This window comes from Aulonocara stuartgranti (assembly GCF_965226115.1).
Source record: "Aulonocara stuartgranti genome assembly, chromosome: 16".
NCBI lineage: Eukaryota > Metazoa > Chordata > Actinopteri > Cichliformes > Cichlidae > Aulonocara > Aulonocara stuartgranti.
In genome coordinates, this window is record NC_138952.1 from 5,742,136 (window position 1) to 5,765,876 (window position 23,741).

Sequence of the window (23,741 nt, forward strand, 5' to 3'; positions counted from 1 at the left end):
AGTCTGTCCTTTTAATCAATTTAAAAAGCCAAGCTGCTGCTTTGAAGTTTCCCTCCTCACAGGGAAACATTAGAAGTCAGATGTTTTAAACACTTAGCTGTGGTCTTTAGTCACACTGGTGTGACCAAAGAATGCCTCTACATGGGGAATATAAAATATAAGGGAATATCCTTGCTCTGCAGCCCTGCTCTAAGAGCAGATACTTGACATTTACATTGGCATATTTTTAGAGAACACTGTGACAGTTTGAGAGCCATTGTAGCCTATAATAAGATGTGGGAATGCCCTGTAGCCTGATGTTTGTCTTCAGTGGCAGTTTCTTAAAATGACTCTGCAGCATACCCCGTACAGATTTGTACTAATGCATCTTCTCCTGCCTTCCCACCGACATACAATGGCTGCTCAGACCCAAACTGACACACAGCAAATGTCCTTTATCCTTATCTTGACCTTTAATATGTTGTCCTAAGTTTGTCATTCCTGTCAGCTGACCAGGGTCACCCTCTTGCCTCCCAGGTTTCTATCTGCTGCCACGCTTTGCTGTCTCACCCCTCATTGTGTCCCCTCATCTGTCACAGTGCTCTTGCTGTCAAGAGAAACAGGCAATGATGGATGCTAATCACTTTGTCCGTGTACCCATCCAAGTCACTGCCTAGTCAACAGGCGCAGCCCAGCCTTCCTCCTTACAGCCTATGTATAAATGAGCTATTCTGTCTCCCCGCATTTCTACCATTGTCTCTGCTAGTAATGTATCTGCACTCGTTAAGGCCGACTCCACACAGATACAGTTGTCATTGCACTTGACAGAAAAGAAACAAACACGTTAAAATATGCAGAACCAAGAAGTAGGATATGTTCATTTCTAATGTATGTAAATTATAACATAAAATAATTGCTTTGTGATGTAAAACACAGAGTGAATGTCTGCTTGGCTCTGATGTGCTCAGCTATTCACAAAGTGCAGAATATCAGATGTTTCACAGAGTCACAGACAGTCAAAAATATCCAATATTGATCTCGTTGTGGCTTCAAACCATTAATATACTTAGAAAAACATGACATGCTGGCTACAGTAGGAGAGGTCTCCTGATAAAACTACCTCAGAATAACCACTTTGATCTTGGCAGGGCTCATGTTGTGTTTGTTTGCACAGATGGCTTTGTTGCTTGGAATAATGGCTTGAAATATATCTGGTTGGACTGATTAAAATTCATGTTGTACAAATGTAAGAATTGATTCCTTCCCAATCTGAATTCATAAAACCTTTCTGCAATGCATGAACACAAACTGAAATATTTAAATTCAGTGATGATGCTGTACTTTAATATATCTAGGGAAAAACACAAAATTCTGACACAAAACACACAAGTTTTTCTTTTATTTTTCCTCAGAGTGCTTCTCTGAAGTGCTTTTTAAATTTTTCTATTTTCAGTAATGAGCTGTTAAATTAGTTTGTAAGGAAACATTTCAATCACTTAAATATTGATGAAAATCACTCACATTGCAGTATTTTAAGGAAAACATTGACCTTCTAACAATGAGTGATTGCTTTGTTGCTCCAGAAAGTATAATGTGATGAATTTCTTGAATTATAAAACTAAAAAATGTTTACAGAGAGTGGTCTTGGGTAGGGCTGGGCTATATCATACCATTTTTGGGAAATACGGTACACTTAAAATCAATCATTTGATATTTCTGAAAATCGACAGTACCCCTTATTAGGGCTGTTCTACATAACGATATATATCGGATGACGATATAAAAACATCTATCGTTTCATTTTACGCAATCGTTTGTTTCGTGGTGTCGCAAAATAAACTGTTTACGGCAATATTTTCTCATCGTTTTGATGCTCACTGTAGTGGCTATATTCATTTATTAAAGTTCTCTCTTTCTCTTATATTTAATAAAACCACACAACAGACGGACAAGCGGCTGTTTTTATGTGTTGTCGTTAGCAACAACGACGGTAAAACCATCGCATGTCCGCTTGTTTATTTTCCACATAAACCTTTCACAATAAAGCTCAAGATCCTGTTGAGACTTTTCAAAGTAAACGGAATCATGTGAAAAAGTATGCAGAGTATTTACGGATGAGAAGCAAAAAGGAGCCGTCAGGTGCTAAAAAATAAACCTTAGACTCAAACGTTAGAACAGGCTTTCCCCCGTAGCGTGCCGTGTAGTTTCATGCATCGGTTAAAACATTCGACTCCAGGTACACGATGCCCAGCTGGAAACACTTCAGCAGCCCAAGATTCACAGAATTTACAGAAAATGTTACATTTTTGTGATTTATATTGTTATCGGATGATAGATGTTTTATATCGGGATATGAGATTTTAGTCATATCGCACAGCCCTACCCCTTATAATCCCGTGTGCTTTATGTATGATTTCTGGTTGTGTTTACTGACCTCGAAACGATTTTATGTACACGGCGCTCGAAAAGCTGTCAGATGTTTCAGTACAACTTTGCTAAGCTACGAACCTGCACTGCTTGATGGATTGTCGGAGCTTTACGGCTATCGTAGGCAGGAGCCTCGCGGAGTGATACGTACTGTGCTTCAACATAATATTACCGTATTGTGTGTGTATAACCTGCACTGTTAATTTTTTATATAACTTTAATGCACATAAAAAACAGCTGCTTGTTTAAGTGAAAATACATTGATGTTTTTTTTTCCCACTAATAAAGTTGAGGAGTTGTAAAGTATTTTGTCTAGTGTCAATTATATCGTCAGTTATATCATTATTGCAAATTTTCAAATGTATATCGTGATAAATATTTTTGGTCATATCGCCCTGCTCTAGTCCTGGGTTCAATTGCACCATCAGGCTGGGGGTCTTTCTGGGGGTTTTTTTTGTTTTTTTTTGTATATTGCTATTACAGCCCATATATCTTGACAAGCAGAGGTCATTCTTTTGAGTTTTTTCTCTCTTGGAAGATGCTGTCCCTGGACTGTGACACTGCTACCTTGTATTCTGTCTTCATTAGCCAGTAGGCTGGGCAGTCTGGACCTCTGATCATAACTGCATTGACCAGCCAAGTTTATGTAAGCCTGATACTGTTTTTAAAGCTTTGCAAATAATTAGTGGGCACCATCTCAACAAATCCTCAAGGCAGATTATATTTTAAGCCTCAAATGACGAGTAAAGAATCTGGATTGTTGCAGGAATGTTTTTGAGATAAAGCAGTGCACCATAGAAGCTAGTATGTAGACTGCTCTATGCTTTCGGGAAAAGTTCAGTGACATGCTGACTCGTAAGTGTCTCTTGTCTGGAAATGCAGACCTTTTTTATGGGAGAAGTAAGGGAAATGCATTTCAAATGACTTCTGACATTGTGCGGTGCAACTTTATACCAAAACAGAAACAAGTTGTTGCTTTTGTTGTGGAGTGTGCTGCGATGACAGTGATTGATAAGCACATTTAAATGGCTGTTCACCTGAAAATCCCAGTGGGGAGGTTTCATTTTGTACAAGTGCACACAGTACGTCTGTTCTTGACAGGCTGTAGAAAGGTTATCTGGAGTGTGACAAATGCTGTACTTCATAAAGAATTAATGTAATGGGTCCAGTGTTAGTTGGCCCAGCCACAGATATGCTTCATGCATGAGCTGCCATATAGATAGGCGAGATAACAGTTTGGTGAAGCATAATAACTTGTTAAGATGTGAACAAACCATTTTCACTTCACTTTGGATGAGGTGCTTTTGAGGGTGTGTTATTCAGTGCTATAGGGAGTTTAAGGTCAGTGTAAGAAGGGAGGAATCCTGAACCCTGATTTGAAGCACTAAATCAAGATGAACTAGAAGAAGTCAGAAGATGTGTTTCGCTTGCTTAGTTACCCTCAAGGCCATTTCCTGTCAAAGCTGCTCTGTACACTGACAAAGAAGGATAGCCCCTTGGCAGATTGTTTTGGCCAGTGGCCCATACATGCATTGAACTTTGAAGTCAGTAGTAGATCTGTCTTACTTTGTCTGAGTGAAATCTACTCTAGTGAAGTTTGGTTCATGACTGTAGGATACAGGGATGGGCAGAAATATACAAATTCCATCCATCCATCCATCCATTTCTCATTGGATGAGATGTACAAATACTAGACCTATGAACACTATAGCCACTATACCAATCAAATTTTAGAACTATAGTATGGCAACTTGGAATAGAGAGACCATGCAAACTCCAATTAAAATAGTTATGTTTGCAGTTTTGGTGCCTTTTAGAGCAGCAGTCCCCAACCTTATTTGCACCACAGACCGGTTTAACGTCAGACAATACTTTCACAGACCAGGCCTTTAAGGTGTCATGGATAAATACAACACTATAAAATACGACCAAGATAAAAACTGTGGTGTTTTGTAATTGTTTAACTTTATTAGCAGTGTCCTCCTGAAATGCACCAACGACACTGAGAGTAGCATCCTCCTCTCTGCCCCTTAATGCTCTCTGGTCGCTATGCTAATGCCTAAACATTTCTTTCAAAATAACCAGTACCTGAGACGGTACCTGTACCTGCGGCAGTCCCCAACCCCATGGCCACGGACCAGTACCTAATCCCTATAATTACAGCCATTACTCAAACACTATTATTCAGTTATTATGAAGACACATTTTTTTCATTTAACAACATTTATTTATTTATTTTTTAATTCAAACTGGTGCACACGTATGCTATGTTAGCTAATTTCCCTCAGAGCGCTAACATATCAGTAGAGTGACCGCATTTAGCTATAGAGCTGACGCAATCTCCTGTTTCCCTGTTGTGGCTGTCAAATAATACCCCACTGAGTTTCTGCACTTAACTTTTACAATCTCTCTATGTTCTATCAGCGCCTCTATTAGAGTAATGAGAGCTCAGCAGCGGTGGCACTGGGTCAAGCAAGGCGGGGAGTGAGGGTGGGGTAGTTTCAGGAAGAAGAAAACTGGATGTGTGAAGCAAAACCGCGGACGTTTGTTTGGCTGCTTCGCTCTCTTGTTTCATGATCATTATAACCCTCGCTGGAGAAGCTGTGGATGAGGAAGATGTGACAAAGTGCAGAATGAAACGGAAAGTCTAAAAATAAACGCAGTTTCACAAGGAGAAGTGTGTCATTTTTTCCATCATGCCTCCCAGTCACATAATATGACAAGTGCAAAGCCAAGGAAAAATTAAGTCGAGAAAATTGCACATTTCAGGCAAAGCATCCTATTAGAAACATGTCTGCTAATGACTTCTCATTAGCCTTAACTGTCCACCAGATGGAGAGATGATGGTAATGTGCCAGTGCAAGATATAACATTTGTAAATAATTCACTACACGATGTATTTTCCTTTTACACATATTTAGAAAAGACCTATTTCATATTGATTATTTTTTTAATTGAAATTATCACATTAAAAGGTGATATTAGAGCTATAACTCCCCATTTTCTGTTTATCATTCAGCATGTGAGCAACTGCAAGGACATTCTTGTGCAAAGGTGACTTTAAGAATAAAGTCTCTAAAGTGTCCTGCTTGTCTACTCTAACTCTTCTTTCATGCTGTGTCACTATTAAAATCCTTGTCCTCGCAGTACGTGCTTAAATACAAGAGTGTTATTATCTAAGCTTAAAGTCTTCATCTGTCCCTCAAGCACTCAACTTGTCTCCATGTTTTACTATATTAGAGGGGCTCAGTTTAAAGAATACTCCTGCTGCCCTGTCTTTAGAGTGTCACACTTGACAATGTTTTGTGCAGTGGACAATAAAGATAATGAAAACAGATGATTTGCTGTCACAGTGGATCCAACCTATCGTCTAACGCGTTCTCGTCAAATTCAAAATCAAAACCGAAGCCAGCTGTCAACACATCACAGCAGCTGTGATGTTTACAAAGGTCAGCAGACTGAAAAAGGTCGCTTTTCCCAGAATAGATTCAGAGTAAAAGCCACTGCTGAGTTTAACCTCACGCTGAACCAGTAATGTGAGCGTGCTAAAAATGCAGCTTAGCCTCTCTGTGACTCTGTGCAGATTCGACTCACTGAAGAATATCTTCACTTCTCTGACAAGTTTATAGCTCTGAATTGAGCCATTAGAAGACCTGTCTGACTCTTTAAATGAGTATCACATTTTCACAGCACAATACTGTAACTGTGAAGACTATGTTTTAATGGAGCGCAGCTCTGTTTCTCTGTAACTTTAAGTCGTTTTTTTTTATTTATTAAAAGCAATAATTCGGAAATCCTTTAGAGAAACAAATATATAACTTCTCACAGAGTTTGCAGAGGAGAGCTGCAAAGGATTGTCGACATGAGAGGATTTTTGGGGTGTTAGTAACACAGTCAGGAAACAAGGATGGAGAGAGAGGAACCCCTGTTGTGCTCGATTGACAACTGGGCCCCGGGAGACATGTGGGAGAAAAAGATTTTGACTTAAAAAGGCAGTCTAACAGCAGCCTTGAATGAACCATTTTTCAGTCCATTTAGTACAAAATGATGTGTTAACTTACAGGCAGCAGTTTGTATTTGACCAAAAGCAGGAAAGCAAAACTTTTGCTTTGCTAATACGCTCTGTTGGCTTCTTAGGGAATGCATATTCACAGAAAAGCAAAGAAAACAGCCTGGATTTGGCTTTTCTTGTGCTTATTTTAAAAAACCTCAATTAAAAAACAAACAAACAGCTACTACTTGCAAATTCAGATGTCTTGGATCAAAAAAAAGAGAAATGTAATATTCAGTCTTGCTTTTAGCATGATGAATGGCACATAATGACTTTAATATACAAGTATACCTAATCAGTGGAGCGTACCAGCAAACAGAAATATATAAAACTAAACGCAGCTTCACCAGCTTCTCTCAAACCCCCAAAACAGTCCTGCAGCACAAGATTAAAGAGGTTTGACTCAATTCTGAAAAGCCTGACAGTACCAGTGTGGAGCCAAGCCTTTTTAGACAATAAGTCAAATTTTGTAATCAATTCTATAATTCCTGGGAAGTCAGTGAGTCCAATTTTTGTGTCCTCAGATGGAAGATTTTCCCCTTTCATTCTGGCCATGGCAAACTGAATTAATTAGAGTGGTCTGACAGGCTATGAATGCATGTCCTCGAAGCCATAACAACCAGAATTGTCTCAGCGTGATTTCAACAATACTCCTGTTACTGTAGAAGTAGCTTTGCGGCGAGTGGGAGAGCAACTCTGTCTGTTTTTATGAATGAAGCAACATGCCAGTGTCAGGGTTATGATTTCTGTGGATTAACTGGACTGTTCTGTGCTTGCCTTAATGCAAGGCCTCTTTTTCTGGGAAGATATGATACGGAGAGAGAGATCATTTTTCTAACAGCTATCAATAAGGACACTGTACCGCACTTGGACTTTCTGAAAAACAAGGCATAAAGACTCTGACTCATTTGGAACTCTGACGACAGTCTTTCAATCACAGATGAACTGTTGTTCAGCGTTTGCTGTATACAGCCTTGTTTGGTTGAGCCTCAAGCTTAGTCTCTGTGTGTTTCCAGCCTTTGGATGAATTAAGGGAAACCAGTCAAAAATCTTACTCTTGACTGGTTTGCACTTATTAGAGTATGAGCTGTCACTGGATGAGCACTGTAACATCGAGGTCTAAAGCAATTGGCTGAGTGTTTAGATGTTGTACACCTGTCATTTAAGGAGGCAATAAATTGAGACATTCTGTTTATTCAAGCTCAGCCTTTATAATCAACATATAAAATGTATACTGTTTAGTGGAACAATTATAACTACAAAGCAGCCATAAGCAAACGGTGAGATTAATAATCAAGAGAAAGTGCATTTAAAGTGATTTAGTACTTGATGTCACTACTGTACATAGTCCAAGCAAACCGTTAGACCACTGAAAGGCACTGAAAAGTAAACATTGAGCAAAGATTAAAAAAAGAAACCAATAAAAGTAAAAGTACTATATAAATTCTTGGGGGTAACAAATTCTTGGGGGTAACTGTGACCGAGGACCTGTCCTGGGGCAACCATATCACCTCAGTTGTACGGAAGGCCCAACAGCGCCTCTACTACCTGAGGAGACTGCAGAGCGCACACATTCCCAGATCTCTGATGTTGAACTTCTACAACTGTGCCATCAGCAGCGTTCTGACGTATGGATTTCTAGTGTGGTTCCCCAGCTGCACCAAGGCCGATCAGCAAGCACTCCAGCGGGTGGTGAAAGAAGCTGGCAGAATTATTGGAACAAGTCTGCCAGAGATCAGTAATATCTTCCCCACTCGCTGTCTGAGGAGGGTGCACAGTATCCTGCGGGACCAACATCACCCTGCGCGCCACCTTTTCCATCTGCTGCCCTCAGGGAGAAGGTACAGGTCTATACAGGCCAGAACATCCAGACTGGCCAACAGCCTGTATCCACAGGCTGTGAGGCTCCTGAACTCTCTGCCCCCCTCTCACGGACAATAACCATATCCAACTTCTTAATAGCAATGAACTGGTCTGCATTGGTGCATCATATCTTTATTCTCTTCCCCCTCCTGCCCCCCCCCCCCCCCCCCCCTCTTTCTTAAATAGATAACTATCATATCTGATATCATATCTCACAGTACAATAATATTGAATGGGTTGCATTGTTGTATTTTGTCATGTTTCTCAGGTCTTTGTCTGAATTTCTACGAACATTATTGCTAAGGATTGTCTTATTGCATTGGAGTCACACTGGGTTAAATATGTACACTTGGGTTTTAAGGGGTATTTATTATTTTCTTCTTTTTTTTGGGTTGTATGGAAGCCCCAAACGCAATTTCATTGTTCTTGACAATGACAATAAATAAATAAATACTAATACTAAATACTAAATACTAAATACTAAAATAGTGATATACAGTTGGGGAAACAGTTGTTTGATCCCCTGCTGAATTTGTATGTTTGCTGAGTTCCAAAGAAATGAAATAACTTTTATATACGTAGTGTGTTTTAAGGGATTTTAATGGTTAATATTCTGTCTCTCTACATTAAAATGAAACTACCATAAAAACTAGATTCTGTGAGTAAATGTATTAATTCAGCAGGAGACCAAATCATTATTTCCCCCACCCTAAATATATTCTATTTTTCTGAGGGTACAGTGTTTAAGTTTCCTTAAGTGCACCAAAGGAAACACAAAGTTTAATTTGGATTTGAAAATGGCTGCAGTTATGGAAGGCGTTTCCACTGGTGTGTTTTTAGAAGGTGCTGTCCATCTCATATCTATTTCCTACTTCCAACATGCAGAAAAAGAACTTACCAGTCCAACAAGACAGCCTTGTTCACATAGGAGGGATTAAGCCTATTATAGTAAAAATAAGTGGACAGATGTCCCACCTCCCACCTTATGACAGCTGTGATTGAGTCTGGTGTCGATTAACTCATTCTGGGTTTTTTGTATAACTGTCTCACCTGTGTCTCTTCTGTTCTGCAGTATACAGAGTATTTCACTGACAAACACAAACACCCAGCGGTTTAGCAAAAAATGTTGAGGACAGGACATAAACAGGCAATTCTGCAGACACACAATTTCACTAAGCTCTCATTTGAAATCAGTCCACAGACTGGCAGAAACACAGTCTTTGTTTTCTCACAGCCACTCCTTTCTTACAAGTTCATTTTAAAGAGCGTCAGTCTAAACAAATGTCTGTGTTCCAAGTGTCAGTTAAACTGTACACAACATGGTATGAAATTACAGTGAAGTAGATTCAATTTATTATGAATCTAATCATAAGGATAACATCAGTTTAATGCAAAGCTGGGAAACAAGTGGCATCCACCTGTCATTGATCCCTGAGGTCATCATCTTTTGGTATACTAAAATTTACCAGTTACTATTTTATTTCTGCTTTTTTTTTTTTTTTAATTAGATTTTAACTTATGGATCTTATAATTTTACTATGCTACTGGTGCATTTCTTTTTGTTGACAAAGTGAATATTTTTAATAGTCACTTGCTATATCTTGTGTACATCTTATGGTCATAGAGCCATCAGCCCGATTAGATATTAACAGTCACATAGCAACAACTCAGTGCATTTAGTCATGTATACATGGTCAAGACAATCTGCTGAAGTTCAAACTAAGCATCAGAATGAGGAAGAAAGGTTATTTGAGTCATAGTTGTTGGTGCCAGACGGACTTATCGGAGTATCTCAGAAACTGCTGATCTGCTGGGATTTTTCCCACAAAATCATCTCTAGGCTGGTCAAAAAAAAAAAAAAAATCCAGTGAGTGTCAGTTCTCTGGGTGAAAATGCCTTGTTGATGTCAGAGGTCAGAAGAGAATACCAGACTGCTTCATCCTGATAGGAAGGCAACAGTAACTCATACAACCACTCATAACATGTAAGGCATGCAGAGGAGCATCTCTCATTGCACACATTGAACCTACAAGCAAATGAACTACAACAGAAGAAAATCAATCCGAGTGCCATTCCTGTCAGCTAAGAACAGCAAAGCAGAGCTCACACGGGAGCACAATAATTGGACAACAGACTGGAAAAACGTTGCCTAAGGAGTCTTGATTTCTGCTATGACATCTGGGTGTTATGGCCAGAATTTGGCATAAACAACATGGAAACAATGATTTATCCTGCCTTGTATCAACAGTTCAGACTGGTGGTGGACCAAAATCTCTGAGAAATGTTTTCAGACCTTGTTGAATGTGTTCAGTTTCAAGAGAAAAACAGGACTGAACTGGGTACGAGCAAAGTTAGTTAATAAAGTTTAGTGGTTCTGAATCTCTGTGGTAGTTTATACTTTTTGAATTGCATTGTACTTCCAACTTAAATGAAATGAACCATTTAAATATTATTTTGCTTGCTTGCTCAGTGGAAAAGATAAGGTTACATACATTATTATGTTGTGGTTTTGTGCTGTATAAATAAATAAACAACTTTTTAATGAAGAAGATGTTATGAAGGTAAAATTATAAATGTTTTGTGCGACTGTTATTAAAAATGTTGTTGAAATGTACATTTAAGTTATAATTACAGGTATTTTCTTCACATTGAAGATAAAGATACTCAATTACCCAGGTGTCAGGCTACCCCCACTGACACGTGCTTTACCATTCTTGTACCATTCTTGTTATTCACTTACAAAAAGCACATTTAAGTGCAGACTGTTTCTCACACCAGGATGATTTTTGCAGAAAGCATTGTCTTTTGATTTGACTTGCACAGGTGCTTCTGTGAGTATCAACACAGTGACAATGGTAGAACAGATCTGTTCAGCTTTGAGTTTAATGCTCAGCCAGGGGTATTTGTTGTCTGTCAAAAGGCTGAAACCACATGAGGAAAACAGTAGAATTCACTTCCACACTTAGAGGTAAAACAGTTTATTGTACTTGGGTAGGCTGGCTCAGCAGAAGCAGAGATGTGCTTCTATATTTATTCCAAATCAGGGAGGTGTTCTGGTAATGTTTTATCAATAATACAAATCCCCTTGTTGCTCTCTATGTCAGCCAACAGTCTCGCTCTGTGCACACTGAGGGGAAGGCTGATTAAGGTTTCTTTGCACGTGTGGAAATACAGTTCAGCCTAGCTTGTCTGAGGTTGACAAGGAATATCAGTTAGTGCCTTAACTAGGTCAGGTTGTGCATTAAAGCTGCTGTAGGTTCTTACCGAAAGGGATGCAGCTTTTTCTGCAGCAAAGTGTGTGTGTGTGTGTGTGTGTGTGTGTGTGTTTTGCTGGTAGATCTTGTGGGATTCAGTATAATATAATGATAAAAAAACAATTCCCATCTCTTAAGTACTTCTCCACTTTCAAATGACTTATTCAGACCTTGTTTTATTCATTATATGCTAAACTCAATTTTCCCCTCCCAGTGGTATTTACACACTGAACATTTTTGCCATCTTTCTGCCAATAATTTACTGGACGATTCAACTCAAACAAATACAAAATCAACACAAACTGCTGTAAACACCATGACGTGAAATAGATGCTAATCAGCATAAAGCTTGAGCTGTGTTTCTAAGGAGAGATTGCAAAGCAGGATTTACATCTGCCGTTATGTGCGTATACTCCCATGAATACCTGGGTGCATCCATGTTTAATCTTCATGTGCACATGAATCCATCTAACACTTGCTTCTTCTGGGTCACAGTTGGAGTTGTGATCTCTGTTGTGGTGAAAAATGGTTCTAATTCTTGTATTTCCCATGTACTTTCCTTGCTCATCGTCTTCTTACAGGTGTTCTTACAGCAGATCATCCGCTTCCACTGCACTGCACTGAACTTGCTCATATGTATCCCAAATCTTGGGAACGGGATTTAATTGTGCATTTGCTAGCTGTTTTTAAACACCGTGGCATTAACTAAAACTTTCACCATCTGGGGGCAGCATTTCACCAGGGACTGTGTGAGGTATTTTATTTTTAATTGTTTTGTTTTTTATTTATTTAACACTTATTTCTTTCAAGCTCCACCCCCATTTCTTCAAAAGAATTTCCTTCCCCATACCACCCACGATGTGTTGTTAGTTGACTTGCTACAGTATCTTGTGGTAGAAAGTGGTACTACATGAAAGTGTGGCTCGGCCCTGTTGTAACTTTAATGTGTATATCTTCAACCAAATACACTGATGTTTGGACATGAGTGGTTATTTCAGAGTAGTTTAAAATAATTATCTTTAAGGTCCTTTTTTCTACTTATTAATAATAATGGCTGTTCAAAAGAAGAATAACATGCAATAACATATTTCACGATGGGCAATATCGCCTCAAAATGAGATAAAGAAAATTTGCAGTACTGAAATTTCATGATGTAGAAAAAAGGAAAAAGCTGAATGTTTTATTGATGCTCGGAGTTCGCAGGCAGCAGCGTTTATGAGTAAATAAAGGGCATTTTCTGTCCTTCTTTTCCAATACGCTTCTGTCACTGGTGACAGTAACTCATTTAAAGTGGGATTTATATTGATACAAGGAGCCAGCACCGGCAGCAATATTGTGCAACATTAGTGACATCGCATTATATCCAGTGACACAACATAAGTCAGTGTACGCACAAAAAGTGCCTAGGTAGTGTTGACTCTGGGAATTTTAAGCAACAGTACAATGATCCTACTACTATTAAACAGTTTAACACTAACTTAACCCTTTTAACTCTTCAGGAGCCGGCACAACATTGTCACATAATAAAACAGAAACATATTTTCCACCTGGGATGTTTTCTCTTGAGTTAAGCATTTAGCCAGCTTCTTAAAGCCCTGCTTTTCCACCGTGTTACTTCATCAGTAATTTCCACCCACTGTTTGCTCTTCCAGTCATATGGAATCGAGCTTGTGAGTGCTCCAGTAATGCTCAGTGATGTGCTTCTTTTGGGTTGGGTTGCCAGCTGCTAGTATCTCCTCCCTCGTAGCCTGGGTGTACTGAATGGTGTGTTTTTGGCTCAAGTGGGGAAGCAAGTTTGTTGTTTTCACCTTTAGCAGGAACAGCTTTCTTGTGTATTGTTGGAGGTTGTTAAAGTAGCTCCCTTTTTAAACAATAGCAGTTTAGATACTATATCGTCATTGCATGCTGACATACGGCTCTCGCTCTCAGACATGCTTGTGCTTGCTTTATTGTTGCATAAACTACAGAAGTAAATGCAACGTGGCTCAGTCAAACAGGGCTCTTTTGAGGTTGAAATGTCCAGCCTCAATCTACCACGCTTAAAGCCATCTGCGCCAGAGAAATAGTATCATGACTGGTCATGCCCTTTGTCCCTAACTTCCAAACAAGCTGGGATTTGCTAAAAAAAAATGCTGCTGAGAAAGGCTGATTCTTCTTACAGATTTTCACCAGCTCATTAAATGGCCAGTATCACCAGCTGTTTTCACTCCTGATAAGCATGTGGGAGTGTTTCTGCTTTGAAATGGCATTAGTCTCCATTAGGAAGTATATTCAGTTCAACCTTCAACTGAGCATGTGAGTCTAAGACCCATCTTTCTAATTTCCCTTGCCTGGTTTTTTAACTTGTGGTTTTCCCTACTCTTTACTTTTATTGTTTTTTTTATGGTGTTTAGTTTGGCATTGGTTGGGTTTAGTTAAAATAAACTACTTGTTTATGGTTTGAAAGAGCTTAAACTAAACCTTTCATACGTAAATCATTTTACAATAACAATTACAACTGGACTTGTTCACATAATTTTCTTTACATGTCTGCATAATCTGCTTTGCTGTGTTTATCATTGATTGGAATTTATGATAACAGTCTACTGCATCTGTTCATTGGTAACAGACTGAGGGTGCTAGCAATGTGTCTGATTAAAACATTGATAATGGCTGATGGCCAAATTTTTTGAAGCCAATTTTATTGTCTGTTATGCTTTACCTAGAGCATTTGTTTTCATCTCGCCTTTGTAATACCAACAAATAAGGGATATTTCATTTCTAATTACGTGTTTTTCTTCTTCTCCTTGGCTCCAGTGTACAAGTGTATCCAGTACCATCTTTGCAAAAACTGGTGACAAAAATTCTGTCCCAGCCAAAATAAATTGTGACCCACTTTCATATGAATAGTATAAACATGAATGACAGTTCCATTACTGGGATTATCAGTGATCTAATCATCAAAGATATAAAATTAAAACCGTTATTAAGCCATGATCTCTATTACAGCATCCCATAAAGCTTCATATGGTATTCTGTATCAATTTATAGTGGTGTTATTTAAAGCACACATACATAATCTTTTCCCGTTGTCATTTAATGCTGTGGAAACCCTAATGTAGCATGAAAAATGAGCCATTTAAAAAGCCTACAAGTCACAGAGTCCCTGCACTGGCTTTTTTCTCAAACGCTTCCAAGAAAGCTGTCGAAAGCTGTCTGAAGTTTCTGTGTTTGGGTCAGAACACTGCAGGTTTCAAGATGTTAATGCCAGCTTGCACATTCTGTACTAAAACCTTGACATCTGCCCAGCGTACGCAGAGTCCTGCCCCTCAGGAAGTGAGATGGGCTAGAGCCAGTCTGGTGCTATCTGGATATCCTCTCTCTTATCTACCACTTCCAGCATGTTTGGTACTGGATCTGTGCTGCTGCTCACATGATGGTGTTTTGCTATCAGGAAACTTTCGTTATGGAGCCCAGAGGGAGAAAAAGGGTTCGATACGTTTAGAAGAGTTTATTTTTGAAAGAGGATCATTATATGGGTCAGGATGGTAGATGCTACCCCACCATGACCTCAACCATTTAGAAACACACATCCTCCGCAATTACTTTATCCACTTGTTTGTCTGTCTGGTGGTCAACAGCTTCTGGCATATTTTGAAGAAGTTATTGCAAGATTTAATTTGACTTGTTTCATTCCTCCATGGGGCATATCACTCTGACTTGATTAGATGAAATATACCGTGTCAGATTTACTATTGCACTAATTGTAATCCTCTTGTGTGATTATACTCGTATGAATACTTTCTCTTTGTATTCTTTTGGAAGTTTTTTCTTCTCTTAAAAAAGTTGAGCCGGGTTCGTGTCCTGAGCCTCTAAGTCCCTTTGAGTCATGTTTAATATTGGACCATATGAATAAACTTGACTTTACTTGGAATTCCAGATCAAGGCATGTTTCATAGTTTGTTTTTGAGTCCACTTTCTGCCTAGCTGTCAAAACTTGCCTAAGAGGATTAATCCAGCAGACCTCGCTCTTTCATAACAAGTCACCCACCCCTGTCCTTGTGACTTCAAGCCTCTCGCTGTCATCATATCTTAATTATGATTTTTGGGTGATTGGCTTTCTCCTAATGAGGAGGAGCAGAATAAATTAATTTCATCAGAATGGTGCCGTGATCCTCTGTCATATTCCTGCACGTGCTTTACCAACATGCTCAGACTGAAGCCTGTCATTGTAGGCTCTTTTTTTTTTTTTTTTTTTTTTTAAACATTTTTTGTGCAGGGTACTGAATTGCCTCCTTGGTAGATATCGCTTTTAATTTAAATAACTGGACTGTTTACAACCTACATTTAAAGTAAATTTGATGGTAACCGTTACAACCTAAACACCTGTTTCCTTAATAAGATTCCACTCTCTGTTTTGTAAAGCCACATTTCTGAAACATAAACTTAGTGCTTGAGGGGATATGGAAATGACAGGCTGTTTGTTATTCCATTCACCACTGTTATTCAGTATAATACACACTGTGGGAAGCCAGAAAGGTGAGAAAGTATTGCTGAAGAAAATCCATTTTGCATTAATCCTCAGCTGGAGAGGGGATAAATTTGATCATGTCACCTTTGTTTTTGCTGAGATGGAAATGGCAACATGGAGAAGGGAAGGATTAGATTTTAAGAGAGGAGAGAGGGCTTGGATTTTGAGTTTTGAATCTAAGAGAAGACACACATCTCTTTTTCGTCTCTGAAATTTTTCCTTATCTAAACTAGTGCAGGTTTTCATGATGAAGTTTTTGTTTTTGTTTCTCTGTATGCCAAAAATGGACTTTTCCTGATACATTGTGATAGAACGGTGGACTTGCAGTACTAAGAAATACATAGAGGTTTCTGGCAGAACTTCACATGCCACCAGTGTGCATAGATGAGAGCAATAAGTCAAACACTCAAACTCTGCACTTTTAGTGTGAGATTTTTCATGTGACATCAATCAGTCATTATGAAACATTATAGACAACTTATCAGATAAAATGACTGTAAAGTATGCTTATCAACTACAAGTATAGTTGTTGGTGTCCTTCTAGGTGGTCATATAGTTTCAGATAATGAAATGCATAAAATCTATTACTTAAAATATAAATAAATATACCTTTGGTCTGTATATATTGGGTGATACCAATTTATGCCCCAAATATGGTATTACCTGTAACTGTGAAACCACCCACAACAGATAGAAAACCACTAATCAAGAAATTGAATCAATGTTGAGATTTAGTTACAAAGTCAAAAGCTAAAAAAAAGACATTGCGTTTCACTGAAGGTACATATGAATAAAATCATATATAGTATTTAGTATTAGTATTTATTTATTTATTGTCATTGTCAAGAACAATGAAATTGCGTTTGGGGCTTCCATACAACCCCAAAAAAAGAAGAAAATAATAAATACCCCTTAAAACCCAAGTGTACATATTTAACCCAGTGTGACTCCAATGCAATAAGACAATCCTTAGCAATAATGTTCGTAGAAATTCAGACAAAGACCTGAGAAACATGACAAAATACAACAATGCAACCCATTCAATATTGTCTTTCTTTTTGATATATTTAATGCATTTAATGTATTTCTTTTGCTTTATTCTTTTACTTTACAGTAGAGATGCACCAATTGGAATTTTCTTGACCCATTCCATTGTTTTGTAAGTTTAACCTGCCAGTACCACTTTTTGCACATTTTGATTTTCTTTGTATATAAAACTGATAGCATATACAAACAAAAAATGTACTTTTCTTCAATGCAAAATATTTTCATAATAAATGTAATGATTAAACTTTATAAACCAGAGTAAGCTACAGGATCTCTCGCTTAAATAATCAAAAATGAAGTGCTCTGCTGCTGATAAGAGGTACAGTTAATTAACTGACAGTGAGCTGCTGTGCTCCCACCTTTGCCTGGCATATTTTACCTTGCCAAAAAAAAAAAGCAGTTACATCACTTTCTGTTATGTTTATAACTTCAACAGATAAAAGACAATAACCCTTTTCTTTTTTTCACTCATCTCTGTAGTTTCCCTCGTAAATTCTTTGATCCATTGCTCATACCGAGGCTTCTGGTTTTTGGCTGCCTCTGTGCTATGGATAGTTTTATCTTTATCCACTTTGCTTTTGTTAGCTTACTTCAAAAGTCCAAGTTCTGTCAACATGGGTAACAGTTCATCACCTGTAGCTCACATTACCTGTGGTGTACCACAAGGTTGGACTTGAAGCCCTTTTTTATTTTCTATTTATATATACATAGCACGGTGGCACGGTGGTTAGCACTGTTGCCGCACAGCAAGAAGGTCCTGAGTTCAATTCCAACATCAGGCCGGGGTCTTTCTGTGTGGAGTTTGCATGTTCTCCCCATGTTTGCGTGGGTTCCCTCCGGGTACTCCGGCTTCCTCCCACCGTCCAAAGACATGCAGCTTGAGGGGATAGGTTAATTGGAAAATCCAAATTGCCATTGTGTGAATGGTGTGAATGTGCGAGTGAATGTGAGTGCGAATGGTTGTCTGTCCCTGTGTGTTAGCCCTGCGACAGACTGGCGACCTGTCCAGGGTGTACCCCGCCTCTCGCCCTATGACAGCTGGGATAGGCTCCAGCGCCCCCCGCGACCCTGAAAAGGAGAAGCGGAAGCGAATGGATGTATATACATAGCATACATACGATGCAAAGATATATGTACTGCTGAAACATAATAATACTAAAAGCTTAGCTGCTCTTTTTGACTATATGGTCTCAATAGCTGGACAGTGTAAAATTTCCTCTCACTAAATGTGCCGAAATGAGAAATCTTATCGTTCAATGTTCCAAACTACATTAACTATTTGAAATTTATTTTGTTTTATAGTGTCTATGATATGGCTTCTTTATCTTCTCACATATTTACAAATTAAGGTCAGAAGTCTAGCAAGAAGGTTGCTCTAAACATATTATTAGTGTTGCTCGAGGTCTGACCTCATACAGTACGCTGACTATTGTATCATCTGTGTTGCCAGAAATGCCTCACATGCTGACTTTAAAATTGCAAAACCTGTATTTCCATATCCAGCAGTGTATATATCAACAAAATCTCACAGGGGGAAGTCACCTAGCTCAAATTAATGCAACACCTTCCACAGTCTGTGCCCTTTAAATCTATCTCTGAATGTCATTTCCCCACAAATTCCTCAGGCACTTTTATGATAACTATGCATTACTACAGGCTAACACATAATAGAAAACTTTGGCCCTCATTTATCAAATGTGCAGACAGCACACTTTAATCTCGAGTGTGTCCTTTCTGAAGTGCTAATTTGAACTCTGATATCATGCTGAAAAATGTCACAGTACAGTGAAGGTTTGATAGAATCTCCACTTCTGTGATAAAATGTAAAAACAAGATTCACTTTAGAAGAAACTTGGGATTGCAGATCTTATAAAGGCAAAGCAGACGTGGCGTTCTAGTAAATGGGCTCAGCTGTCATATGGCTTTTGGTTTCTGAGTGCCACACAAGCATATCATTGATTTTTCCCTGGTTTTTTCAACATTGCATTTTTGAGAGTGATTGATCAGTGTGTTTGTTTGCTTTCTTTAAGCCATTAATAAACACTGAAGGCCCACAAATCTCTATAGCTGGGACGGTGCTGTAAATCCAATAGTCTGAATGAATAAAAATAGTTTAAGGTATTGGACATGAGACCAGGCTCATGGTGCTTGATTACACCATGAGCTAAGTCTGCACCTCATTCATCAGGCACGAACTAATGTAATAAAAATATATTTCACCCACTTTTTCAGTTATATCCTTATTGACTGATTGCAGTGTTTGTTCTCATTATTATTAGTATTTTTTACACCCCAGGGGTTGCTTATTGCCGTCCACCTACCAATAAATTACTGTGAAGAGCCTCTGTATGACTTGGATGATTTCAACACAGTGAGAAAAGCAGTCTTAAACGCTTTAGTCTATAAATTGCTTTTCTTAGATTGTTTTAATACACAACATGTAGATGGACAAGGAAGAAATATATACAGTGGGGCAAAAAAGTATTTAGTCAGCCACCGATTGTGCAAGTTCCCCCACCTAAAATGATGAGAGGTCAGTAATTTGCACCAGAGGTACACTTCAACTGTGAGAGACAGAATGTGAAAAAAAAATCCATGAATCCACATGGTAGGATTTGTAAAGAATTTATTCGTAAATCAGGGTGGAAAATAAGTATTTGGTCAATAACAAAAATACAACTCAATACTTTGTAACATAACCTTTGTTGGCAATAACAGAGGTCAAACGTTTACTATAGGTCTTTACCAGGTTTGCACACACAGTAGCTGGTATTTTGGCCCAGTCCTCCATGCAGATCTTCTCGAGAGCAGTGATGTTTTGGGGCTGTCGCCGAGCAACACGGACTTTCAACTCCCGCCACAGATTTTCTATGGGGTTGAGGTCTGGAGACTGGCTAGGCCACTCCAGGACTTTCAAATGCTTCTTACGGAGCCACTCCTTTGTTGCCCGGGCGGTGTGTTTTGGATCATTGTCATGTTGGAAGACCCAGCCTCGTTTCATCTTCAAAGTTCTCACTGATGGAAGGAGGTTTTGGCTCAAAATCTCACGATACATGGCCCCATTCATTCTGTCCTTAACACGGATCAGTCGTCCTGTCCCCTTGGCAGAAAAACAGCCCCATAGCATGATGTTTCCACCCCCATGCTTCACAGTAGGTATGGTGTTCTTGGGATGCAACTCAGTATTCTTCTTCCTCCAAACACGACGAGTTGAGTTTATACCAAAATGTTCTACTTTGGTTTCATCTGACCACATGACATTCTCCCAATCCTCTGCTGTATCATCCATGTGCTCTCTGGCAAACTTCAGACGGGCCTGGACATGCACTGGCTTCAGCAGCGGAACACGTCTGGCACTGCGGGATTTGATTCCCTGCCGTTGTAGTGTGTTACTGATGGTGACCTTTGTTACTTTGGTCCCAGCTCTCTGCAGGTCATTCACCAGGTCCCCCCGTGTGGTTCTGGGATCTTTGCTCACCGTTCTCATGATCATTTTGACCCCACGGGATGAGATCTTGCGTGGAGCCCCAGATCAAGGGAGATTATAAGTGGTCTTGTATGTCTTCCATTTTCTGATGATTGCTCCCACAGTTGATTTTTTCACACCAAGCTGCTTGCCTATTGTAGATTCACTCTTCCCAGTCTGGTGCAGGTCTACAATACTTTTCCTGGTGTCCTTCGAAAGCTCTTTGGTCTTGGCCATGGCGGAGTTTGGAGTCTGACTGTTTGAGGCTGTGGACAGGTGTCTTTTATACAGATGATGAGTTCAAACAGGTGCCATTCATACAGGTAACGAGTGGGGGACAGAAAAGCTTCTTACAGAAGATGTTACAGGTCTGTGAGAGCCAGAGATTTTCCTTGTTTGAGGTGACCAAATACTTATTTTCCACCCTGATTTACGAATAAATTCTTTACAAATCCTACCATGTGAATGCATGGATTTTTTTTTTTCACGTTCTGTCTCTCACAGTTGAAGTGTACCTCTGGTCCAAATTACTGACCTCTGTCATTATTTTAAGTGGGGGAACTTGCACAATCGGTGGCTGACTAAATACTTTTTTGCCCCACTGTAGATGTCTGCTTAATGTAATCACTGCAGAGTGCAGACGGGTATCATTCATCTTTAAAGGGTTAGTTTGTTATGAGTGTATTTTTCATCTTTTTTTTCTTACTGGCTGTAAAGTTGGCTAAAAACTCGATACTTTGTTTTCTTTAACTCAGACTGGGATTGTTGTAGAAGGTTTGAAGTTGGAGATTGTGCTACTTGTAAAGACAAAACTTGCATCAGAGTGTATAAAATGGGTTCAGCCATCATACAGCTTTCGTTTTCTGATTGCCAGATCAGTGCAGCATTGATTTTTTTTTTTCTTACTTTTTATTTTTGAGAGTGAGTGATCAATGTGTTTGCCTTCTTTAAACCATTGATAAACACCAAAGACCAACAAATCTCTACAGCTGGGTCGGTGCTGTAAATCCAGTAGTCTGAATGAATAAAAATACTTTATAGCATTGGAAATGAGAAATGAGACAAAATCCAAGGTGCTTGATTGCACTGGAAGCTAAGTCAGCACCTATAATAACTATGCTTGTACAGTCTATGTATGCACTGATTGTATTATTTATATATATTTTTTCATTTATGACTTTTCCCCTGACTGCTCACAATGGTCTTTTGGACAATCACAGTACATGCATTTTTCTTACTTATCAAGGGTATTGGAAGGATTTGCATTGGATGTGTGCAGCCTAAGTTTAAACTTGTCCTTCTTCCTCCATGGCTTTGTATTGATGTAGACAGCCACTCATGTCAGCCGCTCGTGCATGTGTGTTTTGTTTAATTGAAAGGGTTGCATGCTAAGTTGTCAGCTAGGTAACTTAAAGAATTGAGGATCACCTGGATACGGGGAAAGAGTCTTAGATGCAAAGATATGGACTTCTGCTTGATGTAATCAGAGAGTAGACCTGCAGGAATAATCTTTCATCTCTGAAAGCTTGAGTCTTAAGTGGTTTTTTTCTTATTTCTTTCTATTTACAGATGATGCAGCACTAATGAGCAGCCATCAGCCTTTAGATGAGTGACTCACAACAAAAACACCTGAACATCAATAGTCTACAGTAACAGTAAGAAACATTATCAGCTATCTTCCGAGCTGTCTTTGAAGTTATAATTATGTGTCGTCATGGTTATACAGCATGCTTCAATCCTCTTCCTTTGAGATCCTGCTAATGCACGTGCTTATTGTTCTGAACAGTGAATATCACTGTGACTGTGGGAGACGGTAGATGGCATATGGTAGCAATCACACCTACAGCTCTGACACATAATTCAGCTGTGTATATTCTCGTCATGGTTCCGCTGCTTTGTGATAAACGCAGACAGGAGTGAGGCGACAGTCCGATGCCATGTTCTTTTATCTTTCTTAAAAAAATGTATTTATGCTCACCGGTGACATTTTGATTCTTTTTTCCTTTAGAAGCACATCTTTCAAATTCAAGCAGTGCTGGAAAATATTATAGAATGATATACATTGTTATGTTGCTGTCCATATATTCTAGGTCAGTGGTTCCCAGAAGTTTTTGAAACCCTCTCATATGCACACCTGTAAGTCACAAAATATATGAACTGACGTCGAAGTAAAATAAGCTGCATTTTTATTGCTGTGCAGATTTGGAAACGACTTAATTGCGTATTGATAATACTTGTTCATGAACTGTTCTGCTTCAGTTTTTGTTTAACGCCAGGTTTAGTCAGCTTAGACGTTGTTTGCATTCCTATCAGCTGCATTTACAGTGACAAATCTCTTCATCTCTCATGCTCAGGCAATGTTTGTGACTGCTGCTCAGTCGGAGAACCTGCCTGCCACAAACTATGTTGGTTTACCGTGATGAGCAGCCGCCGTGAGCTGTCATTACTAATATAAGCTGTAGCTTGTTAGATGTTGTCCAAACCACAAGTACCAATTTATTAATTAGTCAACTTTTATTACCTCTGGATGATGAACTGTTTATATTAAATCCTCTTGTGTGTTCAAATCATAGACTGCCTATAAAAGTTGGATATATCCACTGGGAAGTCACCTGTTTTTTTTGTTTTTTTTGAAGACTCAACTATGGCATTATACCTGCTTTCATTTTGTCTTTTGGGAATCATACTTGGCTGTATTTGAACAAGAGGGTAGAGTGCTAAATTATCAGCTTATGCTAGCATGGGTCCACTTTACACTGATAGATGACAATTAGTACTAGTGACACCTAAATATACCCCTTACAGCTCACTCAGCAAAACTGGATTCCTTGGAGTGGTTGTTAGTTCTGATCAGCACCCTGCAAGCAGGTCTGAACTGTTACTGAACTGTAAAAATGATGCTGCCACTACAAACACAACCAAGAGCTCAAGTTCAGTGACTCAGATTAGCTGAGGTGAAACTTGGCTGCAATTTATTTATTGAGAGGCACTAGATATTTTTTTTGTTTTTTGTGAGAATACTTTAAGGCAATTCCACAAAAATAAGCCCTCCTCTCAACGCCTCTGACTGGGTTGTCTTTAGGGGATTAGGGTGAGTCATAACTCTTTGGGGGATAATAAATGTTCAGTATAGGCATGAGTAAA

General features: G+C 39.0%; 1 protein-coding gene across 3 annotated transcripts in view; it reads left to right on the top strand.

Annotated features, from left to right (window-relative positions):
- Positions 1-23,741, top strand: part of gulp1a (GULP PTB domain containing engulfment adaptor 1a) — a 94,891-nt gene that overhangs the window by 20,920 nt on the left and 50,230 nt on the right. The window contains exon 2 of one of the 3 annotated variants that reach the window (XM_082509013.1): positions 22,167-22,252. The exons of the other annotated variants lie outside the window; for them this stretch is intronic. The gene's annotated coding sequence lies outside the window, so the exon portion shown is untranslated. The remainder of the gene's footprint in view (positions 1-22,166; positions 22,253-23,741) is intronic. 3 annotated transcript variants of the gene reach the window in all.